Genomic DNA, 17,609 nt, shown 5'->3' with positions numbered 1-17,609 from the left:
TTTTGTTATAAGCACCCTGCCACTACTACTTTGGGGCTTCTGGACTTGTACAGATGTGTTGTATTTTATTATTCCCTTTTTCATTTGATATATTGTTTATTAATTTTGTGTTTATTAACTTAAGCTTGGTTTTTAAGTCTTGAATTAAGTTTATTGTAGTTTTGTCAGGTCATTTTTCATATTGTTGTCTTTTGATATTGTGTTTGGTATAATTGTATTTGTTTTTGTATGATTATGGTAGCTGCTTTGGGTTTCCTTTTGGAGGAAAAATGGGGTAAAAACTGATGATGATGGAAGGCTAGCCAAGCAGTGACAGTTGGTTGTTTCATCAGCTGGACTTCATTGAGTTTCAGAAATACAACATCTGGAATATATGAAACTGTCTCTATACAGAGCAAGAAAGGAATCCAACCATGGTATATTATCACACTATTGGCTTTGTGGCTCTAGAGTGTGACATCCAGAAGATGCATTTTGCATAATCCCTTTTAAATTCATCAAGTTTCTACCAGTTTTCTTATGTTTTGTTTGACCATTTGTACTCCCCCACAATGAGCAGACCTTTGCTATTTACATGCCTGCTGATCCCACAACATATCAGATAGGTAGCAGGAATATGTATTCCTGCCTCCAAGGTTATCCTTGTTCATATCTTCAGTGACTCAGTTGGACCTCTTGATGAATTGTAGTTCAGCTGTTTCACTTTGGAATCTGCCTTTAAGGTACCTTTGTTCAGGAATGGCTACCTTTAGGTCAGTGAAAGTGTCCTGGGAGGTTGAAGTGTCCCACCCTCACCACCTTTTAAAAAATATTGCCATTTGTGATGTCAGATTTGTGTCCATTTATCCCTTCCCATAGAGACTGGCCCATTTGTCCCATGTAGAATACAGTAAGGCATTTCTGGCAAATGATGATCTATATCATATTGGATGATGAGCAGGTGTATGAACCCCTGATGTTGTGGATGACTAATGTCATCCTGTCCTGTAATGGTCTTGTAATGCCAGAGTAGACATGGGGACAGTGCTGGCATCTAGTTCTGCCACAGAGTCTGGTTCCTGTGTCTGTATCTCTGTTACATGCTTTGTTGTTGCCGGTGAGTAGCTGTCTTAGGTTGTGTGGCAGTCTGTAAGAAAGTACAGGCCTACCACCCAAGGCCTAGGAGATGGAAGTGTCATTGTCCATGATGGGCTGTAGATAACTGATGAAATGTTTGAATGTCAACAGAATTCCACTTATTGCCTATAGTTACCAACTAAAAGACAGATTCCAATGTGAAAGAGTTGCTGCAGTTTATCAAGAGGCTCAACACTCTTATCTCCTGAGGCATGAATAGGAAAAACACTTTTTTTTCTTATAACGCGCTACATATGTCAATCTGCTCATAAATGAAAGGATGCCTGTGTTATCACTCAACAAACATTTTGTGAATGGCCACTGTAAATAAGGTAATTCTCACTGTCTTCTTTCTGCATTTCGTTCCCTCTGACCTCACTGTTTGCAATCCCCACCCCCCACCTCCTGTGTTTGTATATATACTTCTAACTCAGGATAGCACTTCATTCATCTGGTGAAGTGGGCAGCAGTCCATGAAAGCTTATGCCATAATAAATCCGTTAGTCTTTAAGGTGCCACAATACTGTTTTTCCCCCCTGCAACAGACTAACAAGGCTACCCCTCTGGAATATTTCAAAAGACAAGTTAATTAACACCTCAAGTGTTGAGAAAACCATGTCTCTTGTCTAAAGCAGGTATGAGGTTTACCTTTTAAAATGTGAGCTTTAAAACTTCTGCACATTAGAACATTTATTATATGATTTCAATATTCTCCGCTATCGTGGAGACCAGAAACTACCTTAATTTTTAAAAATATATTTTAGAACAATTATATAATACAGTAGCATTAAAAAAAACAGTGAAGAGTCTAAAGATCTTTTATTTTTTTACAGACTACTGTTGGTTCATTTAATAGTGGGCCATAGGCTGTTCACATATACCAAGCAACTAGAACAAATTGGTACAGAGTATAGTGTCAGATTATATATTCAAATGGATGGTAACCGATTAGTTCCTTAAAATTAAAGAATGTACTTTAATCCCCATGTAGTCATGGGGCCACATCTTGTGCTATTTTGGATCAATCATTGTTCTGTATCTTGACATTTGCTTGTGGCAGCAGTCATCCTCAGTTAGTTGTCTTTTGAATCCCCAGCAGCCAGTAACCCATATCACAGAAAGGGGAAATGGAGACACATGACATTGGAAGAGGTGGGGAGTGGCCACCCCACCCATACTATAACACTGTCTCTGGCTTTCATTGTCCCTTGGCCAGTGGCAAACAAACCATCATTTTCATACTACTAGGCCATAGTTAAGTCATCTGAGTCTTTCCAATATTTTGCTATTACTAATCTGGCTGCATGCAGCCAGTTCCCTGAATATTATATTTTGATTTTGTTCATCATATGTGTTAAATAAAGCAAGTTTTGGTGTTAACTTTAAGAAACTTCCTTTTAAAACTATGGCCAGTTCCATGAAAATTGGCTGTGTTGTCACAATAAACTATTTTAGTCTTCAAAGTGCCACAAGATTCTTTGTGTTTATAATGAAATCAGAAATTTTCACCACGTTAGCAATTGGGAGGGGCCATAGCTCAGTGACAAAGCCTATGCTTTGCATGCAGAAGACCCCAGGCTCGATCCTCGGCTTTTCCAGGTAGGGTGGAAAAAACTCCTACCTGAAACCCCAGAGAGCCTCTGCCAGTCAGTGTTGACAATACTGGGCTAGATGGATCTACAGTCTGACTCTGTATAAGGCAACTTCCTATGTTCCAAGAAAACACATAATCCTGACACTCATTATACACCTGCAAGAGTTTGATCTTGAAAATTTATAATTATAGCAATGTCTTTTTTGTAATGATATTCTAGTCATAATTAATAATGACTTTCCAATAATAAAGCTGCTGTTAAATAATATAGCACAAGAAAGGCTATTGTATGATATGACCACTAGAGGTCATAGGATGTCAGAAAAATAAACTGATGCTTAGGGATGTCAGAGAATTTCACCACGAATCTCGGGGAGGCCAAATGCCAGCGCATTCGGCCCCCGAAATCGGTGGCGAAACGGTCTGCCCCCCCGCCCCCCCCCGGGATGGGACTTACCTTGGGCGAATCCTCCTGGTGGCGGCAGTTTTCGGCACTGGCTGCGGCGGCCGGTCTTCCGACCGGCTGCCGCTGCCACCATTTCCAAGTTAAAAACAAAACAAAAAAGGTGATAGGCTATGTAAAGATTTACGTAGCCTATCATGGCTAAATTTTAAAAAACACTGTGATAGGCTACATAAATCTTTACGTAGCCTATCACGGCTGAGTAAAAACAAAAACAAAAAAACTGCGCGTATGCAAATGGCGGCGCCCATGGGCGCCGCCATTTGCATTCCTTATTTTGGCACGTCTAGTCTACGTAAACATTTATGTAGACTACGGCAAAAATAAGGGGAACGCAAATAGCATAGCATCTACGCTATTTGCGTTCCTCTTATTTTCGCCGTAGTCTACGTAAATGTTTACGTAGACTAGACGTGCCAAAATAAGGAATGCAAATGGCGGCGCCCATGGGCGCCGCCATTTGCGTACGTGCGGTTTTGTTGTTGTTTTTACTCAGCCGTGATAGGCTATGTAAACATTTACATAGCCTATCGCGGCTGACTGCAGGGACGCAAGTGGCGGCGGCTATGGCCGCCACCATTTGCGCACCCGGCCAGCCAGGATTTGGGGGGGGGGGGGAGGGATGGAGCGCCTCCCCCCCGGCCAGAAATTCGGGGGGAGGGACGGAGCGCCTCCCCCCCACCGTGAATCAATTTTGTGAGAAGGTAAGTCACTTTCGTACATCCCTATGCACTACAGTTTCCTTTGACTGGGAATTGTTTTAGCAAGACCATTCACACTATGTCTTAGGCTGCATACCATGAATAATGTAACTCCTTAACATTGTTTAGTCTCTGCTATTCCTACAAATAGAGGGATTTAAGGATGATGAAGAGAGGAACTGTCCCACCCCAGTGGATGTTTGAGAGATGAGAGGTTTCCCATGTATTCTCAGTGCACTAGTGACTAAGAATACAGAACTGGGGGATACTAAAATATTTAGAGACTGGCTAGAGGATGCTGGGAATTGTAGGACTTTTTTCTGTCTAAACATACATAGGATTGTGCCCTTAGTTGGTTTCAAATCAATGTGGTGAAAACATACTGAGCTAGAAATATATGAAGAGACAAGCCCCTGAAATCTGTTTCAGAGCATGTTTGAGAAAACTCACTGAACATCTCCATACGTAGTATATGACCCCACTTAAAGTGGCATGCATTGCTAGTTCATGTTCATTCAAATGTTGGAAGGGCTGTGGGCAGAGGGGCACAAGTCTACATTTGTGGTGGGCATGTTTGATAGTGTCCATATTCTGGGATGAGACTTTTAAACAGATTAATATGATTATAGGACGAAATCTAGTGAAGGAGCTGAAAATTGCACTGTTAAACATATTGAGGGTCAAAAGAAAACTGTGGTTTCAAAGGAGCTGGTCAAATTCATGCTGCTGGTTGTAACACTACTAACAGCAAAGGTCTGGAAAAGTACAAAGGCCCTAATCCTGGAAATATGGTGCTAAAATGTGGTACACCGGATTGCATTTTCTGATAGATGTAAACACATGTACAAAGTGATCCTATGTATATTTACTCAGCTGTAAGCCCCATTGAGTTCAACCAGGCTTTCTTCCTTTCAACTTTGCTTGGGATTGCAGCCTTAATTTGTAAGTTATCAGGGCCAGCCCAAGACATTTTGCTGCCTGAGGCAAAGGACAAGATGTCAGCTCCCATTCTATGTATAAAAGCTGACTGGATTGGTAGTTGAATATTTAGTCAACATTGGCGATGGGACGGCATCCTCCAGCACACCTGAAGACAGCAGGCTAGGTTAGAAGGGTGCAGGGCAGCCAGGTGGCACACACAGTACTCTCCTTTAACACACTGCAGTCACCTCCCAGCATTTACTGCCTGAGGTGACTGCCTCGCTTTGTCTACTGGTAGGGTTGGCCCTCTACGTTACAATACGTGATATAAATGAGAACAAATCTTTTTGCATTAAGCCAGCATGCTATGACCTACTACAGCTGAAATGTTCGGTATACCAATCACAAGCAGATGACAAACACTTCCTCAGACTATCCCAGCTCATAGGGAAAAAGATAAGACGAAAGGGACCAGAGGTGATACTTTTAATTGAATCAACATCTGGAAGGAAAGGAACATGACCACTTTCAAAGCTGTAAAGATGACTTTGTATGTAACCCCCTTAAACTGGTTGGTTTAGCCCTGTGGGGGTGAAGTTACTCAGGAGAGCTAGGAGGAAGAGTCAGGTTGTTCTGCTAAAGAGCTGAATAATAATTATGATCACATCACCTTGTATAAGGCAAATTGTGTGTATAGCTGATTAACAAGCAGATGGGGAATAATTGTTGTATCTTGGGTATTTGTTACATTTGCATTGTTATTATAGGGCTATGATCTTCATGCTTCAATTTATAAGTTTGCAATTTGCTGCTCTTGTCGTGTTGCTTTCAGACTAAAGTTGTCTGCAGATGAGTAACTTTGAAATTTCAGGCACCTTGGTGAACCAGAGGAAAGTTTGGACTGGATAAGTGCAAGCAAGAATTACACATTTCTCTTTCTCTGGGTGCATTGTTCTTGTGTTAACAGCTGTCTTATGGATTTGGGCAATTGCTGTGGTTCTAACTAAAGAAAATTTGTTCAAATCCTTGCAAGTTTTATTCCAACTCATCCCAGAGCACCTACACAGGTAGAGGTTATATACAGAGGTTATATATACTGCATACTTTACTTCCCAACCTGGCATCTTCCAGATGTTTTGGACTACAACTCCCATAATCCCTGGCCATGCTGACTGGGACTGATGGTAGTCAAAACCATCTGGAGGGCACCGAGTTGTGGAAGACTGCTTTTCTTTATGCTAGAAATTAAGCATCTGTTCTGAACGACGCCCTGCTCTAACTGTTTTATTTGGAAGCGAGTCGCATTTCAGTCAACCTCCCTGATCCTATGCAGGTTTACTTGGATGGAAGTTCCACTGAGTTTAATGTTGTTGTTGTTCAGTCGTGTCCGACTCTTCGTGGCCCCATGGACCATAGCACGCCAGGCCTTCCTGGCCTGCGCTCTCTCCTGGAGCGTGCTCAAGTCCATATTCATTGCATCAGTGATGCTATCTAGCCATCTCATCCTCTGCCGTCCCCTTCTCCTTTTGCCTTCAGTCTTTCCCAGCATCAGGGTCTTTTCCAGGGAGTTTTCTCTTCGCATTAGGTGGCCAAAATATTGGAGCTTCAGCTTCAGTATCTGTCCTTCCAATGAGCACTCAGGGTTGATTTCCTTTAGGATGGACTGATTGGACCTCCTTGCAGTCCAGGGGACTCGTAAGTCTTCTCCAGCACCACAGTTCGAACGCATCAATCCTTCTGCACTCAGCCTTCCTTATAGTCCAGCTCTCACAGCCATACGTTGCTACTGGGAAAACCATAGGGGTTTGCTAAGTCAGTGTGCATGGGGGATACTGCCTTTCTTTTAAGTAATGTGCTTCGGATGTTGCTATGTAAGACATATTTCTTAAAAGGTGAGAGAGCTGAATCCATGGGAGCCGATGATACGTATGCATGCATGCATCTTAAAGCATATATAGGGAAGTTATAAACCGCTACAAAGATTGGTGCACTGTCGCTTTAAGGGCTTCTCCGCCTCCTTCCTTCCTTCCTTCCTTCACCACCACGGCTCGGAGCACTTACCTACTGCCGATGACATAATTTCTATTCTCTGATTGGCTGTTTTATACCTCAGTCACCTCTTACTGCCCCGCCCGCCTCTTTCTCCCTCGCTCTGCCTTGAGCCCTGTTAGCACCCAAAGTTACTCGGCAGCCATTGACCGGCGCTGGTATCGCTCATTCGGCTCGGCTCCTTTTGATTGGTTGCGTGACTTGTCGGTCTTGAGCTCGGGCGTTGGTGGGCGGGAGCTTCCGTGGCTGTGAGGAGCCGACCCGGCGGCGGCGAGGTTGGGTCTCTGCGCGCCCGGGGAAGTTTTCCGTTGCGGGTGGTGGTAGCTCCGGAAGGGGAGGACGGCGGGCCGTCGGCAGCTGGGATGTCGTCGTGACCAGGTGAGTGGCAGGCAGGCAGGCTTCGGCCTTGCACGAGGGAGACGCGCCAGCTCCCTCGCCCCTCCCGCTCAGGGGCTCCTCCATCTATGGGGCAGGGCGCCGCCCCTCTGGAAAGCACGAACCGGGCTGTCCCGGCTGCTGGGAGAACCCGGCCTTGGTCCGGGGCGCCACGGCCCTCCCTTGCCTCACGAGGTGAGGGCAGTGGGTGAACCGCGCCCTTCATCTTCTGGGAGCCTTCCGAGCGAGCCAGTGCCGGCCACCCCCATTTTCCTTTGCCGTGAATCAGAGTTGAGAGCCCTTCCGCGACGGATGGCGCCTTATTCAGTCTACGTGACTTTGGTGTGTGCCCCTCTCGCCCCCTTACTCCTTGCGGTGAATGCCTCGTTCTCTCCCATAGATTTGCTTCAGTGCTTTTTGCACAGCCAGCCGCAAGGCTTTTCCCTGTAACGCCCCCTCTGCCGTGTCCTTTCATCTGAACGTGTTTCTCATTCCTTGCTCGCCGTAAATAAGCCATTGGGGTTTTTCTTTGCCATGCTAAGCAGTTATAGTGAATTGCTGAAAGAATGACAAAAACCTAACAGACCACTACCATCATCAGTAACAAATCCATGCATTTCTCAAGAGATCTAGCTGCCTCCCAGGAAGACCTTTAATTATGCAGGCCGTCTATGTAATGGATTTCGGGAAAGCCAGAAGTTCCTGATTCTGTTCTATAATTGCAGACTGTGTTCTTTGGACCTATGTGCAGGGTCATTAGCTGTATGAAGTGAGCTGGTTACAAACACCCACTAGAACATGCAGGATTCAGCTTTAAGCACAGAGTGGGAAGAGTGTTTTTTAATGCTAACCAGAATCCTGTGCTTGGAGTTTGATGTATGGGGCTGGCTCACCCTGGGCTAGAGGCTAGCCAGTATGGTGTAGTGGTCAGAATGTTGGACTGGGATTCAGGAGGCCCAGTCTCAATCCCCCCTAGGCCATGAAGCTTACTGGGTGACTTTGGGCCAGTTACTGACTCTCAGCCTAACCTACCTCACAGGGTTGTTTTGAGGATAAAACGGAGAGCAGGAGGATCATGTGTGCTGCTTTGGGTTCCTTGGAGGAAAAGCAGGATATGAATATATCATTCATAAAATGCAAGCACAGGCTTCTCTAGCACTTTCGTGGCCATTGCACTCCCAGTGATCCAGTGAATAGGATCATACTCTCACTTCTGCATACACTGGATAATCCACTGGATAGGAGGGTTGTATCCTGTGTCAAAGTTTGATGATGTGGGGACTCTCTTCAGTTTCCCATTTTGAAAGCATCTCAATATCACATGGTAGTAACTTCTAGAAGGGTAGTTGTGTTATTCTGTTGTAGCAAAAACTACAGTTTTCTGTCACCTTGAAGACTAGCATATTTGTTGTGGAATAAGCTTTTGTAGAAAAGCCCTCTTCATGAGATAAAACTGATGAAGTGGACTCTTTTATAAAGGTCAAGCCCTCCAGATGTTTTGAATGACAACTCCCATATTCCCTAACTATTTGCCTTGCTGGGTGGGGCTTATGGGAGTTGTAATCTGAAACATTTGGAGAGCCCCGGGTTGCCTACCCCTACTTTGAGGTGAAACATAGCTCTTTGTTTTTGCCACATCACAGGTATGTCTGTGAGGAAAAAATTCCTACTTGCTTTCATGCACTGGAGTGATTTTGTCAGATCAGTCCTGTGTTATATAGCCTTTATGTGACTCTAGGTTGAACTGAATTTTGGCATGTGCAACTGGGCTGACATAAGCGGACTTCCCTGCCCCCTACTCCCCATGGCAATCCCTCCAACTCTTTGATCATGCTGCACAGAGGCTTGTGGGACTCTGGTGAATGGGGGTGGGCTGTGGTGTGAGGAAAAGGGAGATCTCTGAAAATTGGGTGGAGACAGAGTGTTCATGGAACGTGCCTCCACCCATTTTGGCAGGATCCTCCCTCCCCTATGTAGCACTGCCCATCCCATTCAACAGGGTTCCTTGACCCTCTGTGTAGCATGCTCAAAGAGCTGGAGGGGCTCCTTTGGGGAAATGGGGGTGGGGGAGCCTGCTTCTTCCAGCCCAACTGCATGCACCTACATCTGGATCTAACCCTATGTTCCTATCTAGTTATTTAGCAAAGAGTTTGCATGTTTGTTGATGTGACAAATATGTTGAGCGTATCTCATCCCATCTGTTTTTATGTTTATATACCTGAGTGCAACTCACCAGATTAAAGGAGTAGTGTGGGAAAACAGTACATAAGGAATTTTAGGTTTGGATTGGGTAACTAGTTAAAGCATTAAAGTGTCTTAGTACAGGTGGACAGAAAATGCATGAGGATGCGAAGTCTGGTAGGCATTCTAAGGCTGGAAGAATTCCAACAGGATTTCCGTTTTACAGCTATCTCAACAGTTTGCTCTTCTTCACATGGATGGTATGACTCCACACAGTATTGCTACTATACCTTAAACAGATGAGCAATTGGTATGTATACCAGTATTAGCATTTCTCTTTTGAATGTGTGAAGACTTTCTAGATTTGAAAGATACTCATGCATTTCCTGGATATAATTTATTGCCAACCACACTTTTCTTCTGCTTCTGATCAAGAAGTTGAAGGCCCTTTCTTCACTGATGAGCATGCATCCCAGACCTATTCTTGCCTTGTATGTAATAGCTGGATGACAGAACTAGAGCAAAAAACATCTCTGTTAATTACAGTGGGTTTCTAGAAAGAACTTAAGGATTTTGGTGAGGGATGGCATAATGTAATAGCATACTGGAAGCTGTCATGGCCCTGTCCATCTACTGTCATGATAAAAATATTCTCTGCTGGGCTTTGTCGCCCCTCTAAAAGAAATAGGTTTTAAAAATGCTATTTAAACACACCTGGAACATTTTTGTTTTGCAGTGGATAATATTCAGCATTTTGAAAAACTGGTCTATAAGATCATGTAATCAGCAGCAATAACTTATATGCATTCACATTTGCAATGTGTGTGTGCACTCTAGTATGTACTGAATTTGACTTGGTTTCTAAGATAAGTTAACTTTCCCTTCCCTGAACTTCCTTAAGTTCCCTGTCCTGCTTTCTTCCCTGTAGCTACCTGCAAGCTCCAGGAAGCCTGGGGGTCAAGGGCTCTCCTGACCAATGTGCTGAGAAAGAGAATTACCCAAAATTGCGTGAACCTCTGCTTGATTTTGGGTGATTTCCTCTTCCCCAGCAGCCCCCTGTGCTCCATCCCACATTGTCCATGATGGCCCCCAAGCTTCTGAAGAGACTTTTTGTGCAGAGGGGAGGAGGAGATGAGAAACTTTCCTCCACTTATCTTAGGATCCAAGCCAGTGTCTCTTTGAAATAAACATTACATATGTGCAGTTGCATAGTGTCCAGTTGAGGTACTTGATAAATTATTTGGCAGATAGGGAAACATCGTGGAGTTCTCTCACTGTTCTTCCTTGATGCTCCTTACTATGGGAATACCAAACTGCATTTTAAGTAACAGCAGAGGGTATATTCTCTCAGCCCTTTCCCTATGAATCATCAGCTTTTTGTTTGGTAGAATAGTTCATAATGCAACCTTTGATCAAAGTTTAAAAGGAAAAAAATGAAACATGAAGTAGTGGTGGTAGGTTGCAGGCACATACCATGCTAGCAGTGTGCCAAATATTTATAATATCAGAGTTGCTAGGAATTTGGTAAGACTAGTAGAGTCCAGTACTCTTCAGTGGTCATCTATCCAGTAAAGCATGACAGTGATAGCATCTTTTGTTGCTTGTCCCTAGCATTAGCTGCTGTTAGAACTATCCTTTTAAAAAGCAGTGTCTGCTAATGCAATCACAATAACATGTGACAAAGAAATCTGCAAGCTTTATTATATGCTGTTGGCATATTTCTTTTTATGTCCTGAATCTGTTGTCAGGCAGCTTCATTGGTTGACACAAAGTTATGTTTTGGGGCATAATTTGTCTTTCCCTTTTCTCTAGATTGTTCATAATTTTATAAACCTCTATCATGACCCTCAGCCATCAGTATATTTTTTTCTATGCAAATATTCAAACATCCTATGAAGAAAGGCAGAAGGATATTCCTGAGCACTTTAGTTGCCCTTTTCTCTACGTTTGTCTTTTAGTTGTAATGAAACTCTTATCTGTTCAGACATTTCATGGCTGTTGGAAATTGTCTTAGAAGGCACCATCCTGTTAAAACCAGACTGCTTGAATTTCAGTGAGACATCTGTAGATCTGAAACACAGCATTTTGTTTTCAATCGTGTTACTCACTTCAACAGGAAATAGCATGTAGATGTGAAGAGGTTGGGAAAGCAAAGTGAAAGAACAAATCTCTAGATCAAATATCTTCATTTTCCCCCACACCAGCTAGTTCCCAGTATAGTGTGTATCTGTGTTTGTGCAAGATCACAGAAAGCTGCAGACTTTGATAGTGGTGGGTGCAGGTACAGCGTCCTGCATGCATGTACGTGATGTCAGTAGGCAAACACACCATCCAGCCCTTGATTTCTATAGATGATCTGCTTACTGCATTTCTTGCCTAGGCTTTTTATTCCCAATCTTACCTGGCTTTTACTTTTCCCCATCCAGTTTTTTTAAATTAGCATTGGGCTATAGGGATGAATGATGAATTCGGCCTTTGTTTTTAGTTTTGTACTATACAGTAAATTAAAACTGTCTGTTCATATTTTAAATGCAACTGTTTTAGGCTGCAATCCTATACATACTTACCTAGGAATAAGTCCATTTGAAATCAATCAGAATTATTTCTAAGTAGATATTGTGTTTCATGTGAGAGGTTCTGAAATCATGTTGGTTGGTCCATAGTGTATACAGGAGTACATGGCTGTATATATTTATAGTATTTCCTTTTGCTTTCTCCTCAAGTATCGGGGCAAAAAATGAGCTCTTGTAAAATTTACTTTGGGCTTTTATTTTGGGCGTATTTTTGTTGTTGTTTATTCGGTCAGTTGCTTTCGACTCTTCGTGACTTCATGGACCAGCCCATGCCAGAGCTTCCTGTTGGCCGTCGCCACCCCCAGTTTCCCCAAGGTCGAGTCCGTCACCTCCAGAATATCATCCATCCACCTTGCCCTTGGTTGGCCCCTCTTCCTTTTGCCTTCCACTTTCCGTAGCATCAGCATCTTCTCCAGGGTATCCTGTCTTCTCATGATGTGGCCAAAGTACTTCAGTTTTGCCTTTAATATCATTCCCTCAAGTGAGCAGTCTGGCTTTATTTCCTGGAGTATGGACTGGTTTGATCTTATGCAGTCCAAGGCACTCTCAGAATTTTCCTCCAGCACCACAATTCAAAAGCATCTATCTTCCTTCGCTCAGTCTTCCTTATGGTCCAGCTCTCGCAGCCATAGGTTACTACCAGGAATACCATTGCTTTAACTATGCGGACCTTTGTTGTCAGTGTGATGTCTCTGCTCTTAACTATTTTATCAAGATTTGTCATTGCTGTCCTCCCAAGAAGTAAACGTCTTCTGATTTCCTGGCTGCAGTCAGCGTCTGCAGTAATCTTTGCACCTAGGAAGACAAAGTCTGTCACTGCCTCCATGTTTTCTCCCTCTATTTGCCAGTTATCAATCAAGCTGGTTGCCATAATCTTGGTTTTTTTGAGGTTGAACTGCAACCCAGCTTTTGCACTTTCTTCTTTCACCTTCGTCATGAGGTTCCTCAGCTCCTCCTCACTTTCAGCCATCAAAGTGGTATCATCTGCATATCTGAGATTGTTAATGTTTCTTCCAGCGATTTTAACTCCAGCCTTGGCTTCATCAAGCCCAGCACTTCGCATGATGTGTTCTGTGTACAGGTTGAATAGGTAGGGTGAGAGTATACAACCCTGCCGTACTCCTTTCCCAATCTTAAACCAGTCTGTTGTTCCGTGGTCTGTTCTTACCGTTGCTACTTGGTCGTTATAGAGATTCTTCAGGAGGCAGACAAGATGACTTGGTATCCCCATACCACCAAGAACGTGCCACAGTTTGTTATGATCCACACAGTCAAAGGCTTTAGAATAGTCGATAAAACAGAAATAGATGTTTTTCTGAAACTCCCTGGCTTTCTCCATTATCCAGTGGATATTGGCAATTTGGTCTCTGGTTCCTCTGCCTTTTCTAAACCCAGCTTGTACATCTGGCAATTCTCGTTCCATGAATTGCTGGAGTCTACCTTGCAAGACCTTGAGCATTACCTTACTGGCATGTGAAATAAATGCCACTGCTTGATAGTTTGAACATTCTTTGGTGCTTCCCTTTTTTGGTATGGGGATATAGGTTGATTTTTTTCCAATCTGTTGGCCATTCTTGTGTTTTCCAAATTTGCTGGCATATGGCATGCATCACCTTGACAGCATCATCTTGCAAGATTTTAAACAGTTCAGCTGGGATACCGTCATCTCCTGCTGCCTTGTTATTAGCAATGCTTCTTAAGGCCCATTCAACCTCACTCTTCAGGATGTCTGGCTCTAGCTCACTGACCACACCGTCAAATCTATCCCCGATATTGTTATCCTTCCTATACAGATCTTCCGTATATTCTTGCCCCCTTTTCTTGATCTCTTCTGCTTCTGTTAGGTCCTTGCCATCTTTGTTTTTGATCATACCCATTTTTGCCTGGAATTTACCTCCAATGTTTCTAATTTCCTGGAAGAGGTCTCTTGTCCTTCCTATTCTGTTATCTTCTTCCACTTCTGTGGATTGCTTGTTTAAAAATAATTCCTGATCTCTTCTGGCTAACCTCTGGAATTTTGCATTTAATTGGGCATATCTCCCCCTTTCACTGTTGCCTTTTGCTTTCCTTCTTTCTTGGGCTGCTTCCAGTGTCTCAGCAGACAGCCATCTTGCCTTCTTGGTTTTCTTTTTCTTTGGGATGTTTTTTGTTGCCGCCTCCTGAACAATGTTGCGAACTTCTGTCCATAGTTCATCCGGGACCCTATCTACTAAATCTAGTCCCTTAAATCTATTCTTCACCTCCATTGCATATTCATTAGGAATATTAGTGAGCTCATATCTAACTGATCTGTTAGTCTTCCCTATTCTCTTTAGTCTGATTCTAAATTGTGCAATAAGAAGATCGTGAGCTGAACTACAATTAGCTCCAGGTCTTGAATTTACCGACTGCACAGATGTCCGCCACCTTTGGCTACAAAGGAGGTAGTCAATCTGATTTCTGTGTCGACCGTCTGGTGAAGTCCATGTATAAAGTCATCTCTTAGGTTGTTGGAAGACAGTGTTTGTTATGCACAGTGAGTTGTCTTGGCAAAATTCTATCAGCCTATGTCCCGCTTCATTTTGTTCTCCCAGACCATGCTTGCCTGTAATTCCAGGTGTCGTTTGACTACCCACCTTAGCATTCCAGTCTCCTGTAATGAAAATAACATCTTTGTTTGGCATACTATCCAGTAGGTGCTGCAGATCCTCATAGAACTGATCTACTTCTGCTTCTTCAGCATCTGTGGTTGGGGCGTATATTTGGATCACTGTGATGTTAAATGGCTTACCCTGAATTCAAACTGAGATCATTCTGTCATTTTTTGGATTGTATCCAAGCACTGCTTTAGCCACTTTATTATTAATTATGAAGGCTACTCCATTTCTTCCGTGGTCCTCTTGTCCACAGTAGTAGATCTGGTGGTCATTTGATGTGAAGTGGCCCATTCCCGTCCATTTTAGTTCACTGACACCCAAAATGTCTCTATTTAATCTTGACATCGCCCCAATAACCACATCCTATTTGCCCTGGCTCATAGATCTTACATTCCAGGTTCGTATGGTGTGTTGATCTTTAGAACATCGGATTCGTCGTTCACCACCACCACCATCGGCTGCTAGCCGTCCTTTCGGCTTTGAGCTAGCTGCGTCACCATATCTGGGGCTAGTTGAACTTATCCTCTGTTCCTCCCCAGTAGCCTTTTGACCATCTTCCGACCTGGGAGTCCCATCTTCCGATGGTATACCGACATATCTCTGGTTGTACTGATCCATTTAGTTTTCATGGCAAGAATACTGGGGTGGGTTGCCGTTTCCTTCCCCAGGGATCGTATTTAGTCTGACCTCTCCGCCATGACCTTCCCACCTTGGGTGCTCCTTCATGGTTTAGCTCACGACATCATTGAGGTGCTCCAGCTCCAGCACCACGACAAGGTAACGATCTCCTTTGCTGAAGGGGCATATTTTAGGGTTGGGCAAAGTAGTGTAACTTCCAGAAATTATCTAGGAATGACCTCATCCTTGCTGTAAACTTCAGTTTCTTTTGGAATGGAGAAGGCAGTAACTTTTAATAATTGAACTAAATGCTACTAAATCTTGGGGGGGGGGGTGCGCGCGCGTATGCATATATATGTAATATATTAAATATACACACACACACACTCTCTCTGATTTTTATGGAAATATTTTTTAAAGTACTTCGTGGAAAAATAACATTAATAGTTTATCATCTATCTTTGTGACTCAATTTCAGAAACATATTTTAAGTTGCTGTAATGAATATATATATTTATCTTTTAACTTGGAGTTTTAACTGGAGTGATGTACAACTAATAAATTCAAAAGGGGCAATAATTTGACAATCCTAAAAATCAGATTGCTGTTTCAAATTGTTTGTATTTACAAAGCATTTTACAGAACAATAGGTTTTCATGTGAGATTAGGTATATTAAATTTTGCTGATTCCCAGCAGGAATATAATTATGGAGATAGATTGGAGACTGAAATTCTAATTAACAAAGAATTTCTAAATCTTTCATCCCATTTGATGCTTTTCTTGCAGAAGATTTGTCTTGAATCTTTGTCATGATCTACAACAGCTAATTGCCCTACTTCTCTTCCTCTCCTTTCTAGCCATCCTGGTCTGTTTTCCCAGTAGCTCTTTTCTGCTCTCCAAAACTGTTTCACATGATGCTTTGTTGAACTTACCTGGTTTGGAGCCATGCAAAATTGACCTTTCATTAGTTTTAATAGCTGCAACTCATAACAAATGAGTTTGTTCTTTGCTGTGTCAGGCCCAAGGCTGACTGGCTCCTTTGGTGTGCTAGTTCCACTTGTCTCTGTCACAAATTAATATTCTATACTTGCTGTCTTGTTTGGAAACCACAGCTCTTTCAAAATAGCAGTACAAATTACTCATGATACTATATGACATGTTGGAATACTGTCTTAGTATTTGATCACTCATGAACAAGGAAACTATATTATAAGAAACGGATCCAATGTAACAATCATGATTAGGGAAACTGAAAGTTGTTTATGAGATATAGTTAAAAGAGATGGCTGAGGGGTTGCTCTTAGGAAGCAGGCTTCAGTAAGGGTGGAGCTTATTCAGGTTTAAAGAACATAGAGGCAAGAATAAAATTTCTGTGGATAACTTTACATTGGAAATAAGGTTTCCAACCATCTAGTGAAGGAAATTCTGGAATAGTCACTTGAACATTCCTGCACTGGGCAGGGGATTTGACTCTGTGGCTAAATGGTTCCTTCCAATTCAGTGGCTTAGTTCAGACAATCAACGGGGGAAACAATGCAGCATTGGTTGTTTCCCCTGCCCTTGCATGTGCTGGTTGCGTGACCCATACTGCACAGTGTGGGTTGTAGGGTGAGTGCCAGTTTTGGATGACATGGCAACCTGCGATGCAGCGTAGGTAGTTAGGGTAATCCCGGTGGTGCGGGTGGGAGAAACTACCAACACTGCGTTGTTTCCCCTGCTGATTGTCCAAACGCTGTCTATGATTATAACCATGGTGTATCTTGATAGTGCTGGATAATGTTATGAAATATTTCGTAATTTGGAGTACATTGCCTGCTTTTGGCTGTCATGCAGTTTATGAAACTGGCTTGTTACAAATGAGCCATAATTAATGTTAGCCATATGGTTTAGGAGTCGGATAAAGCACTAAAATGTGATTAATAGAAAATGGAGTGAAAGCTTCCAAACTCCTCACAGCTGTGCCAGAAGGGTGGGGTAGCCATTCCCTCTTCTCCTCTGGTGCAGTTGTGAGAAGGAGTTTGGAAACGTTCACATCCATATCCCATTAACCACATTTTAGTGTTTCATCTGAAACCTAAACTGTATGGCTAACTTTAAATATGGTTTGTTTGAAAGAAGCCAGGTACGTATCCCATAGTTTGAAGCTGGCTTGTTTCAAGCAAACCATAGTTAACATTTGCTTCAGTTTGTCAATCTGTGTGACACACTGAGCCAAGGTTAAGCAAAATACAGAAGGAAAGCTTCCAACCTCCTCCTCTCAGCCACACAGGAGGAGGTTGGGGAAGTGGGCATACACTGGCCCAAGCCTTACCTAGGTATGTTTATGTCACGTTAATCTATGATCTAGTGTGACTTCTAACCACAGGATCATTATGTTTTAG

The 17,609-nt window shown here is 42.9% G+C and overlaps 1 protein-coding gene across 3 annotated transcripts in view; it reads left to right on the top strand.

Annotated features, from left to right (window-relative positions):
- The first annotated feature begins 7,076 nt into the window (after nucleotides 1-7,076).
- MRTFA (myocardin related transcription factor A) overlaps nucleotides 7,077-17,609 on the top strand; it is a 151,365-nt gene continuing 140,832 nt past the window's right edge. For 2 of the 3 annotated variants that reach the window (XR_014784296.1, XM_084809909.1), the window contains exon 1: nucleotides 7,087-7,222. The gene's annotated coding sequence lies outside the window, so the exon portion shown is untranslated. Of the gene's footprint in view, nucleotides 7,223-17,609 lie in introns of all 3 variants that reach the window. The other variant, XM_084809907.1, reaches the window with a different exon arrangement.

Source organism: Heloderma suspectum, chromosome 7 (assembly GCF_057233095.1).
Source record: "Heloderma suspectum isolate Gila_16-S chromosome 7, 16-S_ref, whole genome shotgun sequence".
Classification (NCBI taxonomy): Eukaryota; Metazoa; Chordata; class Lepidosauria; order Squamata; family Helodermatidae; genus Heloderma; species Heloderma suspectum.
This window is presented reverse-complemented; position numbering and strand designations above follow the sequence as displayed.